At 41.0% G+C, this 10,355-nt stretch overlaps 1 long non-coding RNA gene across 1 annotated transcript in view; it reads right to left on the bottom strand.

Moving 5' to 3' along the window:
- Positions 1-250: 250 nt before the first annotated feature.
- The window catches only part of LOC107184120, a 12,466-nt gene continuing 2,361 nt past the window's right edge, over positions 251-10,355 (bottom strand). The window contains exons 2-3 of the long non-coding RNA XR_001514942.1: positions 7,910-8,051; positions 251-269 (exon numbers count right to left, since the gene is read on the bottom strand). This is a non-coding gene — a long non-coding RNA (uncharacterized LOC107184120). The remainder of the gene's footprint in view (positions 270-7,909; positions 8,052-10,355) is intronic.

Here is a 10,355-nt window from a genome sequence, read left to right as displayed (position 1 = left end):
GTACGGTATTCTAAGCAAGAGGAAAGCCATCAAGGGATCTAGATTTTCTCAAGCTTACGATACTCAGGTGGAGGTTATTTATAAAGAAAACATTTATATTTTATGTGAAGTTGTTTCTCAACGATACATCTCCCATCTGAGGACTGGGAACAGTTTGATTGTTGCATATCAAATACTTCCAGCACTGTCATTTCCCCTCTGTTATCCACATCCCATCTGCTTCCTCTTCCCCACACTGAAGTAACTGGCATATTCGCTCAAACAAAAGCCTGCAAACAAAAATAAAAATAAAATCTAATAATTGGCCCAATTTCATTTGAGAAAAATAACTCACCAACTTGTTCCATGTTGAATAAAAGAAACAAAAACATGTAATTGATGAAACTTGTTTACTCATCTGATTTTGATCCTAAAATAGATCACGCAATATGTATTTTTTTTTTAAACCTTCTCAATTCATTCCCTGACTTTTCTGTAGGTAACCTAGAAAAGCCAAGTGGAGCCTCAGTACTATTTATGCACATCTATTAAACAACGCCAACTCCAGCAACCACCACCTTGGGTAAGAGCGTAGCATCTTAAAAGCAAAATTCCTTAGGTAATGTTTATTCCGTTGCAATATAAAGAAAGCACACTTTTCATTTCCTTTCAAAATTATGCAACTTTTGATTTCATACACTGCGGTCTGCCTAGAAAATACCACCAACAGTATGTGAGCAATATATTCATTATCAAATCATCCGGCGAGCTGTACACTAAATACAGTTTAACACTCAGGTGTTATTGCAAAAGCACTGAGCATTTTGAGTTTTTATCTGCTGTTTCTAATAGCTATTATTATATTCCTTTTATGATGCTTGAAACATATGCTCAGTTCAGACCAAGAGAGAAGGTAAATTGATGAGTGCCTTGTTTGAATAAATTATGTGCCCTGCTTGTCTTTTATATCTGAATCATTTCTTCAAGTGTGTATTATTATCCTCAATTTCAGAGTCAGGTAAATTATAGCTTAAGTAATCAAAGTACAGCTGCCATGAGAGCTGTGCTGACTGTATATAGCCCATGCTCATTCTAGGCCAGGGAACAGCAATCCCCCCGAATGTAAATGCTAGCGCCTGCTGCAGGATCACCACCCCTTCCCTGGCCTGAGTCATGCCCAGGAGATGGTCCCTGTCTCGCTTCAATTCACTGCGATCACCTGATAACTTCGGCCACAAATGTGAGCGAACTGATGTGATGCGGTCCCTGCAAAATCTCCACATGCAATTCCATGCCCTTCCCCTTGCAAGAGGCTGGAGTGGACACAATGCCAGGTCATCTGTGGGGCCACGTGTTGAAGAGGCCGGTGGCATGAAGAAAGGAGCCTGGGTCTGTGAGTCACCACCTAGAGGCAGACCAAGGACACCACCCTGGGCTTTTATGTGACTAAGAAATAACACTTTATTGTAGAAGTGACTGCGATTTGTCAGTTTATGGGTTGCAGAAGCTAGCATTATACTAAAACAGAAAAAAAATCGGAACAAGTCATAATAGGAAATAACAGTCAAACTAAAGATTTTTAAAAAAATAAAATAATAATTTTGAAAAAATGTTTAGTATTTAGGTAATGCTCATGTTATAACGTGGAATTTTAAAAGTAAGAGATAGAACTGTATGAGTAGTATTTTCCCAAGTATAAAAAGATATCCCCTCTCAATTATTTTATGTAAATATGTACCCAGAAATTAATGTTGTTGACTGAATGAATGAATGCATAAAAAGTGGAAGAAAACATGTTCACTTTAAGTCAAGTTCCCTCTGGATATTGGGACAGGAGGAGGTTTTTACTTCTGTGTATTTTCTAAAATCAAAATAATGAGTATAGTCCTTTCATAATCAGAAGAGGTTTGTCTGTTTATGTTTAAGATTTCTTTAAAAAGGCCAATATATACAGACAGACATAATACGGCACTAGCTCTTATGCCCCCGACCCCAGGCACGGTTTTGCTCCATTTACCACCCCACATGGCAGCCTCTCAGGCATTCGGAACTACCCAATGCACAGGGTGAGTCCAAGGCCCAGGGGCAAATAATTCCCAGGAAAGTCCTGGAAGATGACCCTTCTCTGTTCATTTACAATGAGGCAGCTTTAAAAGCAAGTCAACAAATAACTCCATTAAGGATCTACTGGAAACACAGAAATTACCGTTTCCGCGGATACACAATCCTGGGCAGGCAGGGACGGTGAGATTCAGAGCCAGTTCCTAAAGCAGGCGCCCCTGTTGTGTAAGTGAGGCCTGTCTGAGGTCACACTCCCAAAATGCGCAGCACACTATGACTTTTATTGGTTCGAGTGTGGAAAGATGGGTCGGTCCTTGCTCTATGTGACTGCCCACACTCACGCTGAGGCCTGGCTTTCGGAGCACCGCTGTTCGTTTCCAAGGAGAGTGAGTGCCAGGAAGCAGGTGTGAAGCTGCCCGCCCACAGCCCGGGATCTCGCCCTTCCCTGTGTAGGTGTCCGGCCGCTTCCCCTCAGGGAACACCAGACCGTGAGGGGAAAGACGTCCCAGCACAGAAAAATCTAAGGAGGTGACCAGAGAAACTCATTGATATCCGCAGACTCAGGAAGAAGAGAAAAGAACATTTTATAAAAAGGGGATCTCTTTGCAAAAATGTATACAAGAGGAAATGGGAACATCTTGATGCACACAGTTAGGGAATGCCTTTAATGTCAATTCCGGTGTTCCTTTAAGGAGGACTAAGTAAATATTTTAGGAATAACAACTGTATTTACTGAGCATATACTATATCTCAGAACCTAAACAAGCATGAAGTAAATTACAAAAAAGATATGAGGAGGCTCAGATAATCACCAAGGAGGTGGGAGATGAGGCTCAAAGGTGGGAGGGGCACAGGGGCAGCAGCAGCCAGGAACAGGTAACCCGCCACGGGAGCCAGGAGGACAGCCCCATCGCCCTCACTTCTGGGAAGCAGGCAGCAGGCCACCTCGATGGCCAGCGTTTGCCTTACCCTTGCTTCTTTGCATCCCTGACTCCAGATTCAAAATAATGGGCGGGTGATGTGGTGGTAAATGAAGATTTACTATGCAGAACCCAATGTTACCTTCACCTATCATTATAAGACAACTAGAGGCCTGATTTGTGTGTGTGTGTGTGGTGGGGGGCGGGGGGCGGGCTGTGGTCCCTCAGCCAGGCCTGTGCCCTTTCACAGTCCAGGGAGATGCCCAACTGCTTCATAGGCGTCTGCTGTGCTCCCCTGCCTTCAGTCCGGCTTGTAGCTGAGCAGCACTCCCCTTGTGGGAATGCACTGACCATGAGAGGGCAGCTTCTGCGTTGAGCATCTGCCCCCTGATGGTCAGTGCGCATCATAGCGACCAGTCACTCCATGGTTTGGTCAATTTGCATATTGCTCTTTTATTATATAGGATGAAGATCATCATTTCAACACAAAGGTTATTTATAAGATCTTTTGACATGATCCTAACACATAATGTGGTGTGACAAAGCCACAACAATCAAGGAGGCTTGTGATGTATTTAATTGTCTTAGGATGAATAGGACAAGTCAATCAGTCAACAGGAAGTGCCCTTTTTATATAAAACAGGATGTGATTATATATAAAATGAAAAGAATGTTATCATATTGACAAATAAAAACATTTTAGCATGCAGGTTGTTAGCTGGAAGAGTATTAACTTCTCTATCTATATTTCGATTTCTTTCCCAGCAAAAAATACAACAGCCCGGCCGGCATGGCTTGGTGGTTGGACGTTGACTTATGAACCAAGACATCATGGTTCGATTCCCAGTGAGGGCAACTGCCCGGGTTGTGGGCTCAATCCCCAGTGGGGTGTGTGCTGGAGGCAGCCAATCAATGATTCTCTCTCATCACTGATGTTTCTATCTCTCCCTCTTCCTTCTTCTCTGAAATCAATAAAAATACATTTTTTAAAAATAAACAAATAAATGAAACAAAACCATTTTTGAAGTATAATCCTCTTACTTAAACAAATATTGAGACTCTCATATCAATGTGAATGGATTAATTAACAAATTGTGGAGATCCCAAAAGCTAAAAAGTGGAGGTCCTAATAAAGTTCCAGCTATTCTTGATGCAAATACACTTTCAAGGCAGGCCTTGTGAATCATGTGAGAGAGAGATTCTTTCACTCACCTTAAAGAGAACAGAAAGGCACATCAAGGCTAATTATGCACACAGTGGGTATTCTGTGATCATCTGTTGACTTTATACTTAAATTTAGCCCATAGAGGTGATTATATGTAATTAATAAACCTCCTGAGAAAATTTTAGGCAGGAAAAAAAATTCCTTCTTAAAAGGTAGCTGATACAAACAGCTACAGAAATGAATATTACCCACATATTAAAAACTTAATTCACCAAACCAAATTTACTCTCTCAGACATAAGTCCATTTTCTGTGCAAGAAAATGAGGTTCTCACTCAATATCTTATCATTATGAATTGTTTGAGAAACAAAAGGTCTGCATTACCCATTTTAAACAAATGTTCAAATTAACAAGTTTTCTTTGGGCAAACTGTTCTATTACCCAAAGAGATACAACAAAATGGATCATTAAGAAAATATCTGCAGATTACATAGTTTCTAGAAATTGCTCCACAGAACCTGCTATTTCTGGTTTTAATTCAATCTTCTAATTTTATTAATATATATTTGCTATCTTAAAAATCCTGACTCACACATAAAAATCTTCCAATAACATCGTCATCAAGTTAGCAAAGAGGGAAAATGCTTGGGGAGGAGATTAAACCTAATGTGGCTGGTAGAAATCCCATCTTTGTCAATTATTAGTTGCAGAGACTTCCCAAGTTTTTAACATCCTACTTAAATGGCAAGATTTGGCAAGTGATTGAATATGACAAACAGGAGAGGCATTAGAGACGACCTGGAGGTACCTCGGCTGGGTAAGCAGAGGGACATAAGAGGAAGAGTATAGTTCAGAGCAACCTAGAGATGGCCATTCCATTTAGGGCAGGCCAGATGGAGAGACAGACACCCATAAGTGGGTGGACAATAGACTACCAGGAATGTGGGTCCAGACACAAAGAAAGATTTGTATAGCATCCTCCCAGAGATTACTGGAAATCATAGGTATGCCTAATATCAGCATCAACTTTCAAATTTTATAAAATGTCACTTTATTTCAAAACACATGCAAATACGACATAGAAAAGTAAGCATCATACACATTTCAATCATTTACAAACTTTTTGAATTAAAATATGAACTCTTCTAACATATGATCAATAAGAAACTGATTATCATGTCTCTAATTTTTCTATGACATCTGTAAACCCCTGAAATTATATGCTGCTACTGCTGCTGCTGATGATGATAGTAATAAAATCTTACAGAGCACTTATTGCATATTAGGCATATTATCCTTCCATGTAATTTTTCCCCCATTAAAATGTCATAATTATAAAGTGGAGGTCTCATTTTCAGGACAATCAGAAAGATATATGTGTGATCCAGTTTTAACTTTCACCTCAAATCTATTGGCTAAAACTCTCACTGTGCTCTTGGTTCTTATCAGTCTGGTAGGGACAAACATGTAAGCACGGTGGAGTTCTGCCAGTCTCCTTATTTCGCTTTCTCCGGGCAATCTCAGTGACATGTATAGTTCCTTTTATACTTACTATCACCTCGGTTCACCCAGGTAGACTTGGTACCATCTCCTCTTCTATTAATTTCCCCTCTGAGCAAAACTGTCTATTCACAACAAAACCCAGAGACCTTCCTTCTACAACTGCTCACTGAGTAAGAGGATTACTCACTCATTCACCAAACGAGGGGCCTGGATTCATTCTCTCAATTCCCTTTCAGCTCTGACGGTGCCACTGGGAGGTGACACACAGCCACATCATTCCCAAACCTTTTATCCAGTTTGATTTTCTTAAAAAATATTCCTCAAAATCCAAACATGGCTTTTAAAAAAGTTGATTTTCATTTTTTAAACTGGCTTCCCTGTCGGTCTCTCCCGCTCCCTCGCCCTGGCCCCACATGGGAAGGCCACCTGGCTGATTCCTCCAGCGCAGTTTCTGTCTTACATACACAGTGTACAATCCCAGCCACAGAGCTGTGGCTAACTAAATGCTTATCTGAATCCATGACGAGGAAGCCCATTAGGTCATTAAGGCCCAACCCCACGGAAGTCTGACCGAGCAGTGCCCCAGCTGTGCTGGGGGAATCAGCTGCTCCCAGCATTCCCTTAAGAAGGGCCTTGGGCCTGGAATATCAGTGTGGCAGCACATATAAGGAAATACTGGGGAACATGAAGACCAAAGGCCAACATGAACTTTACATTTCTTTGCTCTCCTTACCCAATCCCGAAAGCACAGGAGCATAAAACAAAATGATCCTTTCAGGTGAAAAGGCTCGAATGCTAACCTTTACTGCGGCTATTGCCGAAGTTCACTGAGGAGCATTCATTCAGGTTAGGGCTCATTTTACTGGGAGGCAGGGGGTTCACCTTAAAAAGCAATTTTGATAGTTTTGAAAATAAAATCAATTTTCATTTCTTAAAAGATTGGTCGTTCTCACCTAAAACCAATACCAAATAATATTAAATATAAACTATAACTAAAAAGTAAAATTAAAAGCTTGTATCGGTTGCTCTTAATCTCTACATTTAGCATCTGCATATTACAAATTAATTTCTCACTAGAGCATAAGTTCTAAGGAGAAAGAAGGCTCGCTTATCTTCCTTCCACAGCTGTGCCGTGGTGCCTGATGCACAGCCCACAATGACTGGCAACACAGAAAGGATCTGTGAGAAGCAGCTGAAGGAACTTGGAAAGGGAGAGGAAAGAACACCCAGCCGAAGGGCCTCGCTGCTCACTTCTAAAGAGCGCAGAACACTGGGAAACTGAGATGGGAAGCCTGCCTCTGCCTTACACTCTCAAAGGTGACTGCGAGGCCTGGGCAAGGCCCCTCAGCAGGCGCTCGAGTCTTCACTTTTCATGGGAAACACCGCTCCCGGGCCCGCAGGCAGGGAATGAGCCTGCACACCCTCCAGGTCCAGGCCCGGCTGCCCAAAGCGGGAGCCAGGGGCCTCCGGCCAGCGGAGCACGTGCCATGTGGCTGGTGGGGAAGGCGATGCGCTGGGTTACGTGTAACACAGCTTTTGTGAAGATAAGGGCCAAAAGAGAACGTAAAACATCCCATTGATAAATCATTAAATATTAATTACATGTTAAATCCTACTTTGAATATACTGGTATAAACAAAATATATTGTTAAATTAATTTCACCCATTTATTTCTAGTTTTCCTAAGGTGACTTAAAAACCGTGAAAATGTTTATGTGGCTCATACTGTATCTCTACTGCAGCTCTAAGCCAGGCTGACAGAGATGCCACCAGAGAAAGTCCACTGACATAGACAGCGGGACCTACTCCTCATTTCTTAACCGTTTGACTGCTAAGGAGCGCTATCGCGCTCTTCTTATTTAAAACAAATTTATGTAAACAATTGGTATTTTTTAATTTTTGTTATTGCAAAGCAATACAAGTGAGTTTATTGTATAAAAAGTGTTTTACATTTTTTCCCATACACACGCAATTAGTGCCAAAGTTTTGGCATATGTCCAAAAAAATACAGCAGCAGCCAAAAGGTTAATCTTAACTGGAGAAACTGGTTAGACTGTCTGCCCTGTACCATCTCCCTTAAAGAAACACAACAGGGCCTGCCTGCTGTGGCCAGCTGGCTGGGCATGCCCTGTGCATAGGGCTCTCTTGCCTTTGCAATTCACCATCCCCACTGGATCTGTCACTGAGTATAACCGACAGCACAGCGAGGTAACTGGCGGGAAACCGCTGCCTGTGCGTTCACCAATCGGGGCAACGCATTCCACCCAGAGGGTGAGCTTACTCAGTTTCTTAGCGGCCTCCAGAGCTTCGTTCGCAGTGTCCACTACAAAGAACCTCTGAACTTTCACTCCGTTGTCGGCCATCAGCTTCTTGCTCTGGTACTCCTGCAGGTTCAGCCATCGTCTGGGGGTGAAGTGGGCTGCCTAGAGAAATTGGGGGAGAGGTGAACACATAATAACAAGCAAAATGACAGTCAACTTATATGGCCAGTCCTACAGGTACCCTCAAATGGCAGCAACACAGACTATAAACAAACAAACAAAAATCTATCTAAATTCTTCATGCTTAACTGTTTTTCTAATCAAAATGTTAAAGATACCTACACACACAAATACATCAAAATTTTAAGAAACCATGGAAAGTAAGTAAGCTCTATGTCCAGTAAACAGTAATGTACCAATGTCGATTTCCTGGTTTTGGTGCTGTACTAAAACTATGTAAGATGTCAATGTTAGGAGAAGCTGGGTGAAGGGTACTCGGGATGCCTGCACTATTTTTGCAGCTCCCTGTAAGTCTACAAGTATTTTAAAATGAAAAGTTATTCTTAAAATGATAAGGACTATTACATAGTGTATACCTCCCCCATCCCCACCACAAATAAATGAAGTTCACAGCAATACCTGTATGGACATTGTTAATTGTTTTTTTAACACTTTCAGGTCAATAGGCCACTGACTAGTCCATTTCCTTACTGAAGTTTTTAATGGAATCTGGTATAATCATTACATGTTTAATGAGATTATCTCACACACCAGAGTTCAGTAACCTGAAAGAGTCACCATTAATTAAACTAGTTCTGAAAACTGCAACTGGTGTAGGAAAGCCAACCTTACTATCGATCAATAAGTTTCTATATGTCTTGAAAGAAAATAATCAAAGGGCGGAATGACATGAACAAATAGATTCTTCACATTTTATCCAATAAGATCAATAGCATTCCTTATCAAATCCATGAGCCCAAGTTTTAAAAGAGAAGCAGGAAAAAATAAGTTCACTTAATTTAAGTTCATTTCCACCCACGAGATATAGGATGACCATGTCATTAATGTACAAAGAAATCAAAATATCCATCACACAACTGGGCCATGGGCTGTGGTGGAGGGCCTCCTGACACACCTCCCTCTGGTTTCCTCAAGGGCCTCGGTGGGTCACCCAGGAGTATTACAGACTGTCAAATGGGGTCCACAGGGCATTGCCACGTGTTACCGGGAGCTTTCAGCACCTCTAGTGTGTCCTTAACATGGTGCCTGGTTCTGGAACCTCAAAGCTACAATGCACTCATGCAGCTCATTTGGACAAGGCCATTCCACAGAGGCTCCAGCACCTCGCAGCGAGACGGGTTCCACCCACAGGCAGAGCGGGTGTCTTCATCTTCTTTGTATCTTAATGAAGACCGTGATGGTGCTTGGCATATGGAAGATACTAAAAAAAATGCCAGTTAGATGTCCAAATGAATAAGCCCTGCCTTTGGTCCCTTTATTCAGTTCATTTTTCATTCCCAGAAAATGACCTCTAAAAATGGGAAAGTCCTTTAGACCTGAAATGAACATAATGTAATTTAAACACACTTCTTAAAAATTCAATTTTGACATGATTAAAGCTAAAGATATCCCTCTATTCTATCCTTATTAATATTGGAAATGGTGTTTTCAATTTTGAAGTTTGCCTACACTTCTTTAGAAATAAATCTACTGGGATAAAAATAAATTGCCAGGTAAGTAATGTTCCCATCATTTCCTGGATATTATAGAACTGTATAAGATTTTTTAATCTTCTGAACTTTAAGTCTTGATAAAACATTAAAAAATTTTAAAAATAAAATTTCAAAAATGGACATATTCATTGTATCAAGAGACTTAACACTTTGCATACCGCATAGAAATCTCTAAGACATATGCCAGGGACCACATGTTTTTAGGCAAACTGGATGCTATTTAAATCATCATAACTACAGATCATAATGCACTTTAGGTGTTGTTTTTCAATAATTATAACATTTTTATTTACAAAAACAATTAAAGTTCCTAGTACTTTTTTAACATATGGTACTGCGTAAAACATTTTCCTCTATGAAGAGGGACCCAACAAAATTTACGTAAGTATTTAGATTCGCTCCTTTTTCCACGGGCGGCACAAACTCCGCAGGCTCTCATAGAAAATTTTTTCTTTCCACTCGCTGGAATACACGTAGGTTCATGCTGCTTCATATCACCTGACAACCTTTTGGGTGGATCTTTACGAGGTGCTCTCCTTGCACCCCCAGGGGAAGGGCTGGACAGATTTGTCTCTGGTTCCAGAGAGCCTTCATTATTGTCATCCGTTATACAGTCTCTCGCCACCAATAGCATAAACTGTTTATACTTCATTTTTGCTTGTGGATTGAGGACGTTGTGCACTCTAAATGAATTGAAAAGTCCACAGTTTATAAGGTACAGCACTACTTTTTT

This window comes from Myotis davidii, unplaced genomic scaffold (assembly GCF_000327345.1).
Source record: "Myotis davidii unplaced genomic scaffold, ASM32734v1 scaffold821, whole genome shotgun sequence".
Taxonomy (NCBI): domain Eukaryota; kingdom Metazoa; phylum Chordata; class Mammalia; order Chiroptera; family Vespertilionidae; genus Myotis; species Myotis davidii.
This window is presented reverse-complemented; position numbering and strand designations above follow the sequence as displayed.